At 41.9% G+C, this 7,500-nt stretch overlaps 1 long non-coding RNA gene across 1 annotated transcript in view; it reads left to right on the plus strand.

Moving 5' to 3' along the window:
- Nucleotides 1-7,500, plus strand: part of LOC125146011 — a 16,011-nt gene that overhangs the window by 7,660 nt on the left and 851 nt on the right. Inside the window, exon 3 of the long non-coding RNA XR_007144516.1 lies at nt 7,163-7,500. This exon is cut by the window's right edge and continues 851 nt beyond it. This is a non-coding gene — a long non-coding RNA (uncharacterized LOC125146011). The remainder of the gene's footprint in view (nt 1-7,162) is intronic.

The following is a 7,500-nucleotide window of genomic DNA, read 5'->3' on the forward strand; positions in this document are numbered from 1 at the left end:
ATAACCTTAAAGTTAACAAACGAGAGCTGGGGTTCAGACACGTCTCTGCTGCAAGAAGAGAGACGCTAGAGAGAGAGAGTTGGAAATTGGGGAAATAGAGCTACTCATTGTCATGGAACACGCAGATGCCTCTCTGCGGCTTTTATTAAAATATAATCCGTTTTTCTATCAAATTAAAAGATTTCAAATGTGAGTGCTGCTCCTACTAACCTAATAACTAAACAACTTCTTTATGGGTCTAATCATCCATCATTAAGCTCTCAACAAGACTACACACACAAAAATGGTTGCACGATTGAAACGATGGTGAGCAACGATACGGCCACAGGCAGGATGCTACTACAGGCCCCATGATCTGTCCTTTACCTGGCTTTAGAGCCATGTGGTATAATAAATAAAAAATGTAAATAACCAGACACAAACAGCATCTCGTTCTTTCTTTCTTCTCCCTCACTCTCTCTCTCTTCATCTCACTCATACACTCACACACCACACACACACACACACACAACACACATACTTAGCCACAAATAAGCCCTGGCATGACTGGCTTTAATCCGCGCCTGCTTGCATTGTCGCGAGCGCTGTGTTGTTGACAATGCATGTCTCTTGTTTGCTAATTAGGAACAACATTTGCCTGGCAGCAAACAGCTCGCCCAGGATGGGTGTGTTATTAATAGCTAATTAAGCCGGCAGTAATGAGCAGGTAGGATACAGCGAATTATGACACGATTTGTTTTGGTCGTGTCGAGGAGACGGAAGAATCAGTGGCAGTGTGGAACGGAAGAAGCAGAAAAAGAAAAAGAAAGAAGCAGTGAGTGAGACGAAGAAGCAGTGGAGGGTGGAAGGAAGAAAGCAGAAGAAGCAGTGGAGTGTGGAAGTCTACCTAGGAGTTCATTACTTGCAATACGTCGCACTGAGTGCGCGGGACACGCTCCCAGCAGTGGTTGGCACAGCACGATACGACACAGATACAGATACGAGCGTGGAGAGAGAGCGCCAAGGCATGGGCAAGGGCCAAGGCACACAGCCGAGCAGAAAAAAGAAAAGCCTGGGGCGCAATGACGGTCAAGAAGGGCAGAACGATCTCATGCGTACTGATAGAAAGAAATTAAATAAAGAGGGTATGCAGGTCAGTGCTTAAGGACACAAAACATCATGCAAAAACACACTAAGACACACTGTCTTCTTATCACGTGTGCTTTAGCCAAGCGGAAATGCCAGCCATTTAAATGATCCAGTCACACAGTCAAAGTCCCCACATATGTTCTCGGTTAATAAGGAGGAGAGTTGGGTTTATTTTTATTTTGGTATTTTAAGATTAATCTTAGATATCAGTGGTGGATTTGTATTATTTTAGTTTTCAAATTGCTCACAAAGGCGGTATTTTAGAATCAGATTGGTGGGATTCATTTTATTTTCACATTTGCTCACAAAGCACACAAACATCTTCCAGTAATTTCTTAGATAGACAACCACAAATCAAAAAGCTTTGTTTTTATTTAAGGACAGCATCATTCTGGTGAATGATTGGTGAAAGGTAAAGTTGGAGGGTACTGCAAAAAAGGAAGGAAAACTATGTAGCATTGGGCATCTTAGTTGCAGGTGGTGGCTCCAAACTGGTTAACCGGACTCGTGTTGTTGATCGGAGGATCGTCAAGGACCCCAGCACAGCCAAGCTCCCACTGCTGGGCCTTGAGCACAGGCCCTCTATACACTCCCTGCCTTCCAGGGGCGCTGTATCATAGCTGCCCCGGCACTCTGACCCCAACTCTGAGTCTGGGGTATGTGAAGAAGAAATTATTCCACTGTGCTGTAATGTATACAGGATGCGGCGATAATAAAGGCTTCTATGGCCACATTCTATTCTATTCTATCATTGACACAGAAGAGATGACTCCTTACTATAAATGAAATAAACGAACACCTCGTAGTCATAAAATTTCTCCTGTTAATGATTGTGGTAAATAGAGATCGTAGCAATATGTAGTTATGATTAATAACTACATGGATTAAGTCGTGTGATGCCGCACGACACAAAGCGGCATTTGTTTCTTTTTCTTGTGCTGCAGCACTGCCAAAGCGGAGGGGAAGAAAATTTGTTCTTATACTGCGGCTAATACACTCTATTATTCTTTGGTCTTTTTCGTTAGTTCTGTGCATACTTTTGTATTATAATCCATTTGCAGTTTGTGTAAATTAGAATGAGACCAGCCCTAGATAAAAAAGTATGAATCCAAGGGAGAAAGACACACTAGTGAAAGCACAACCAGGTGTACAGGTCAGTCATGGCAGCCTACACGCACACACCGATTGTTTATACACACTTCACCAAACCCTGTAGTTGCTTGAGGTAGCTAAAAGGGGCTCTGCTATGTTGAAGGTCATCGATGTGTAGAGGTTAGAGCACAGAGGAAAAGGAAAGGAGAATATATCTCATGTTGAAATACCGAGGCTCTGGTATTGAACAGCGAGTTCAGACGTGAGTGAACACCAATCCACCTTTATTACCGTGAGAGACACTTTAATTCGCTTAAAGCGTTTAATCTTAATTGTCAGTCGACGACAAAAAGAGTGGTCACGAGGCATACACAGATTTTAAAGATACATGATGAAACGAACATCGAAACACACGAACACAACCAACAAACAAACACAACAAACACACAAACAAATCACACACACACACACACACGCACACACACAACACACCACACACACACACGCACACACACACACAAACTGCAGAGCTCAGGATGAAATAGAAGCCAAAAGTCTGGGATTGACGATTAACTCATTCTCATCTCCTCACCACCATCTACAATGAGGCAGCCAGCACTAGATCCCTTACATCGAATCAATTAATCTCTCTCCTTTCTCCCCCTTTCTCTCTCCCCTCTCTCTTTCTCTCTCCTCTTTCTCTCTCTCTCGTCCTTCTCTCTCTCTCTCGTCCTTTCTCCCTCTCTCTCCTCTCTCTCTCTCGTCCTTCTCTCTCTCTCTCCTCTCTCTCAATCGTCTCTCTCGTCTCTCCTCCTCATGCTCCGTCGTCTGCTCTCTCTCTCTCTCTCTCTCTCGCACCCTCTCTCTCTCTCTCTCTCTCTCTCTCGCACCCTCTCTCGCTATCTCTCTTTCTCTCTCACCTCACACACACACACACACACACACACACACACACTCATACATAAAGCAAGTTACACATTTTTTTCAAAAGCATGATTCAACACACAATACAAACACATGTATTATTTGAAACACTTCTTGAAGATGTTAAGAACTTATTAATAGTATGAGAGAGAGAGAGAGAGAGAGAGAGAGAGAGAGAGAGAGAGAGAGAGAGAGAGAGAGAGAGAGACTAAGCCTAATCTAATGTAGAGTCTAATTCTGTCTATTAAATTACAAAAGCTCGTAGTAGTTTTGCTCAGTTATTTGACCATTATGAAGTATGAGTGCTTGGCAAATCTTGAGAGAGAGATTCTTTTGAGTTTTAACTCAGCTTTATTAAATAAACAATAAATTACAATACAATGTTAAAAACCAGCAGCACTTTTTCTTAAATGTTTTTTAGTGTAAAAGGGTGTTAAAAATTAGCTTGTCATCATCATTAATAAAACAGATAGCATTTGCACCATTTCAACATAAAACGACACACACAGAGAGAGAGAGAGAGAGAGAGAGAGAGAGAGAGAGAGAGAGAGAGAGAGAGAGAGAGAGAGAGAGAGAGAGAGAGAGAGAGAGGTGGGTACATTTTTGGTGTGCTCAGACAAAATCAGATGAACTTGTAAGCTTTATCTCGTCACATACGCATCACATACGCATGATCTGTAAGCAAAAAAAAAAAGACCTGCTAACTGTAATTCATTCATTCATTTTCTACCGCTTATCCGAATTTCTCGGGTCACGGGGAGCCTGTGCCTATCTCAGGCGTCATCGGGCATCAAGGCAGGATACACCCTGGACGGAGTGCCAACCCATCGCAGGGCACACACACTCTTATTCACTCACGCAATCACACACTACGGACAATTTTCCAGAGATGCCAATCACCCTACCATGCATGTCTTTGGACCGGGGGAGGAAACCGGAGTACCCGGAGGAAACCCCTGAGGCACGGTGAGAACATGCAAACTCCACACATACAAGGTGGAGGTGGGAATCGAACCCCCAACCCTGGAGGTGTGAGGCGAACGTGCTAACCACTAAGCCACCGTGCCCCCACTAATTGTAATTAGGATAAATAAAAACTAATAACAAGCATAAACAGATCGCCCAATAAATCAGAAATGTTCTGTAAATGTCACAGTTACTTTAAATGTCACGCCGCATCAGAAATTGTACTTTTCTAAACCTGTTTAAAAGTCAGCTCTCTTCCTTCAGGAAGTGTCAAGCTACACAACAACAAAATAGCTAGTATTTTTTTCCCTTAACCTCACTGCATTTAATTTTGAGTAACAACTCGTGTACTATATAACCATTAAAATAAGATTTATTATAATGTGGGCACACAAAATACTCGTTCCTGATTGGCTGGCAATTTATTTTTCATTATACTGACACCTCATTCATGTAGCTCTAGATCATTTTTTTATGATATCACAATACCTCTGTAGTAAAAGTCTCACAGTTCATTTTGTGTGAGATTTGTGTAGTTATTTATGACTACAGGTACACCGTCATCATAATCATCACTTGAATAATACTGTAAATAGTCCTGGTTCATGAACTATGACAACTGAGCAGTTGTTTAATGCCAAAGCGACGTAGCGACTCAATACAGATCGATGGTATGACAAAAAGTTCATGATCCTGAATTCTCCACAGTTCTGCGGCTGAAAGATCTAACACTGCCCTACATACTAATGACAAATTAAGCATTAGCTTTATGTCAGAATTTGCCTTTAGGACATTTATGGGACGAAGTGTGTGAGATTTAAGGGACTGAGCCAGAGGAGAATTAGCAGAGAGTTAATGGGCTGCCTGATTTTGACGCAGTGGATTTGCTCGGCTTTCCGGCACACCGATAACTTCGACCAAGCTACGCGCTAAGAGGATTGAGTTTTAATCCAAATCAAAAGGCATACCATGTGAATTACATCCCCAAACAGATTATTCCACACAGATTAAGCTGAGGCAGAAATCATGTCCTGCCTTGCTCGATGCTGGGGGGGGGGAAACGTTCTGATAGACTAAAGCATGCAGATCAGAGGGAATCTGCTTTGTGAAACAAGGGCCAAAGCTGTTGCAGTGAAGTGGCACTTGAATGTTATTGGTATAAAGTGCTGTTAGGATTCATTTGAATGGAGCAGCTGAGAAACACACAAACACACACACACACACACACACACACACACACACGTCAGGATGTATATAGCTGGAATGGACGGCATGCTTTTATGGCTTTAGTGAGCTGACTACTAAGTTTGCACGGATGAGTGTGTGTGTGTGTGTGTGTGTATGTGTGTGTATCCCAGTGCAGCTTGCTTGATGGGCCGTGTGTGGAGATGTCAGAGCTGTTTAGAGTGTGCAGCAGAGAGTGTTAAAACTTCAGCCTGCATATTTAATCAGAGCTTCTCTCCTTGCACTACACTGAGCCAACAAGCCCATAAGCTCTGAGTGCGCAAAGCTTCCTGAGGAGCATCAGAAGATGAGTGTAAATCTTAAGCAAAGCAGAGCTTAACACTGCTCAATTATAGAGACCCAGTTAAATTTACACACTAATTCCCCAAGCAACTGCAGAGATGTCTGAATCTGATGAATTAATCAGTACATCATGTAAATCTCAGTTCAGGATCAGGACAAAACTCCAGCACGTGTCTGGATCTGACTCATCTGTGACACCATCAACACGTTGTACACAATTTACATGGCGCACAAAAATAAAGATGGCACTGTTTAAAAGAGCGGTCTGTAACTCGTAACATGGAAAAGTTCTTCTCTTCTTCTCAAAGCTCTTCTTCTGACACTGTGTGTGTTTCATAGGCTGGAGGTCAGGGCGAGGGGAGGAGATGAGTCACGGATGAAAAACGTCAAGAGAAGCCAAGAGTGAATATGACACAGACAGAAAGAGAAGGGAAGAAAGGAAAAGGAAGAAGAAAAGAAAACAAAAGAAAGACATCTCAGGCAGAGAGAGAGAGAGAGAGAGAGAGAGAGAGAGAGAGAGAGAGAGAGAGAGAGAGAGAGAGAGAGAGAGAAAGAAAGAAAGAAAGAAAGAAAGAAAGAAGAAAAAAGAAAAAAGAAAAAAGAAAAAAGAAAAAAGAAAGAAGAAAAGAAAGAAAGAAAGAAAGAAAGAAAGAAAGAAAGAAAGAAAGAAAGAAAGAAAGAAAGAAAGAAAGAAAGAAAGAAAGAAAGAAAGAAAGCATTAGCTCTATTGTTATTAAGCATGGTATCTAGCTGTCTCACACCTGCCCCTCTCTGTGTGCCCACCTGGGGCAGGTATACCACAGGGGATGGGAGAAAAGTGTAGAGGAGGGGCAATAATCTATTGGTTGTGTCCTTGTAACTCTTACACAGATCAATGGACACGCACACAATATTAAGAAATAACACACTAACACACATACTTGACCTTGGACAACAAAAATCTCGCCACTGAAGAAAAATTGTCTTTCCACCTTCAAATGGGGACAAAGAGAAAAAAAAAGACTAATTATCAGTCATCTGTAGCCTCATGAGCATTACACCTGTAACACTCACACTGGCAATCAGCAGTGTGTGTGTGTGTGTGTGTGTGTGTGTGTGTGTGTGTGTGTGTGTGTGTGTGTGTGTGTGTGTGTGTGTGTGTGTGTGTGTGTGTGTGTGTGTGTGTGTGTCCATACAGAGCAGATGGAAGAGCTATAACTGACAAATCCTGAGAGGGAAGTGAGGGCACCTTATAATTACAGCTGTGTTCTGTTGTCAACACACCAATTAAAGTCAAGGGGAAAAGAAAAAAACAAAAAATCACAAACGCACAAACACAAAAATACACACAGGAAATACACAGAAACAAATAATACTTAATATTTATGAAATACGATGTCTTTATACATCGATTCGAAATTGTGACTCATTTTATTTAGAATAGTTTAATACCGATTCGTGCAATAGTAATAGAATGAATATTTAATAATAAGGATATTATAAACGCACTAACACTAACACTAACACTGGTGTCTGTGCATTGCAGATCTTCAGAGATTAAGCTTGCAGTCACAGCTGTTTTCATCCATCTTCTCCAGTGAGCTAAAACTCAGTCGGTGGCCATGTGACCATAACTCACTGGCTTGAAAGAGGTTCCTGAAGTGCATGGAGTAAGAGCTTTATCCTGATCAAGGTCCCAGAGGATCCAGAGTCTATCCCGGGAATGCTGAGCTAGAGGTGCGAATACATTGTGGATGGGATGCTGCCATTAACAGTAAGGAATATTATGCAGAAAAGTCGAAACCCTAGACTAAATGTACCCTGTGTTCAGAGGCAATGATTTTAGGTTCTCATAAAGCCAGCATACAGAGAGTTTCTTATTGT

The sequence above is a fragment of the Tachysurus fulvidraco genome, chromosome 1 (genome assembly GCF_022655615.1).
Source record: "Tachysurus fulvidraco isolate hzauxx_2018 chromosome 1, HZAU_PFXX_2.0, whole genome shotgun sequence".
Classification (NCBI taxonomy): domain Eukaryota; kingdom Metazoa; phylum Chordata; class Actinopteri; order Siluriformes; family Bagridae; genus Tachysurus; species Tachysurus fulvidraco.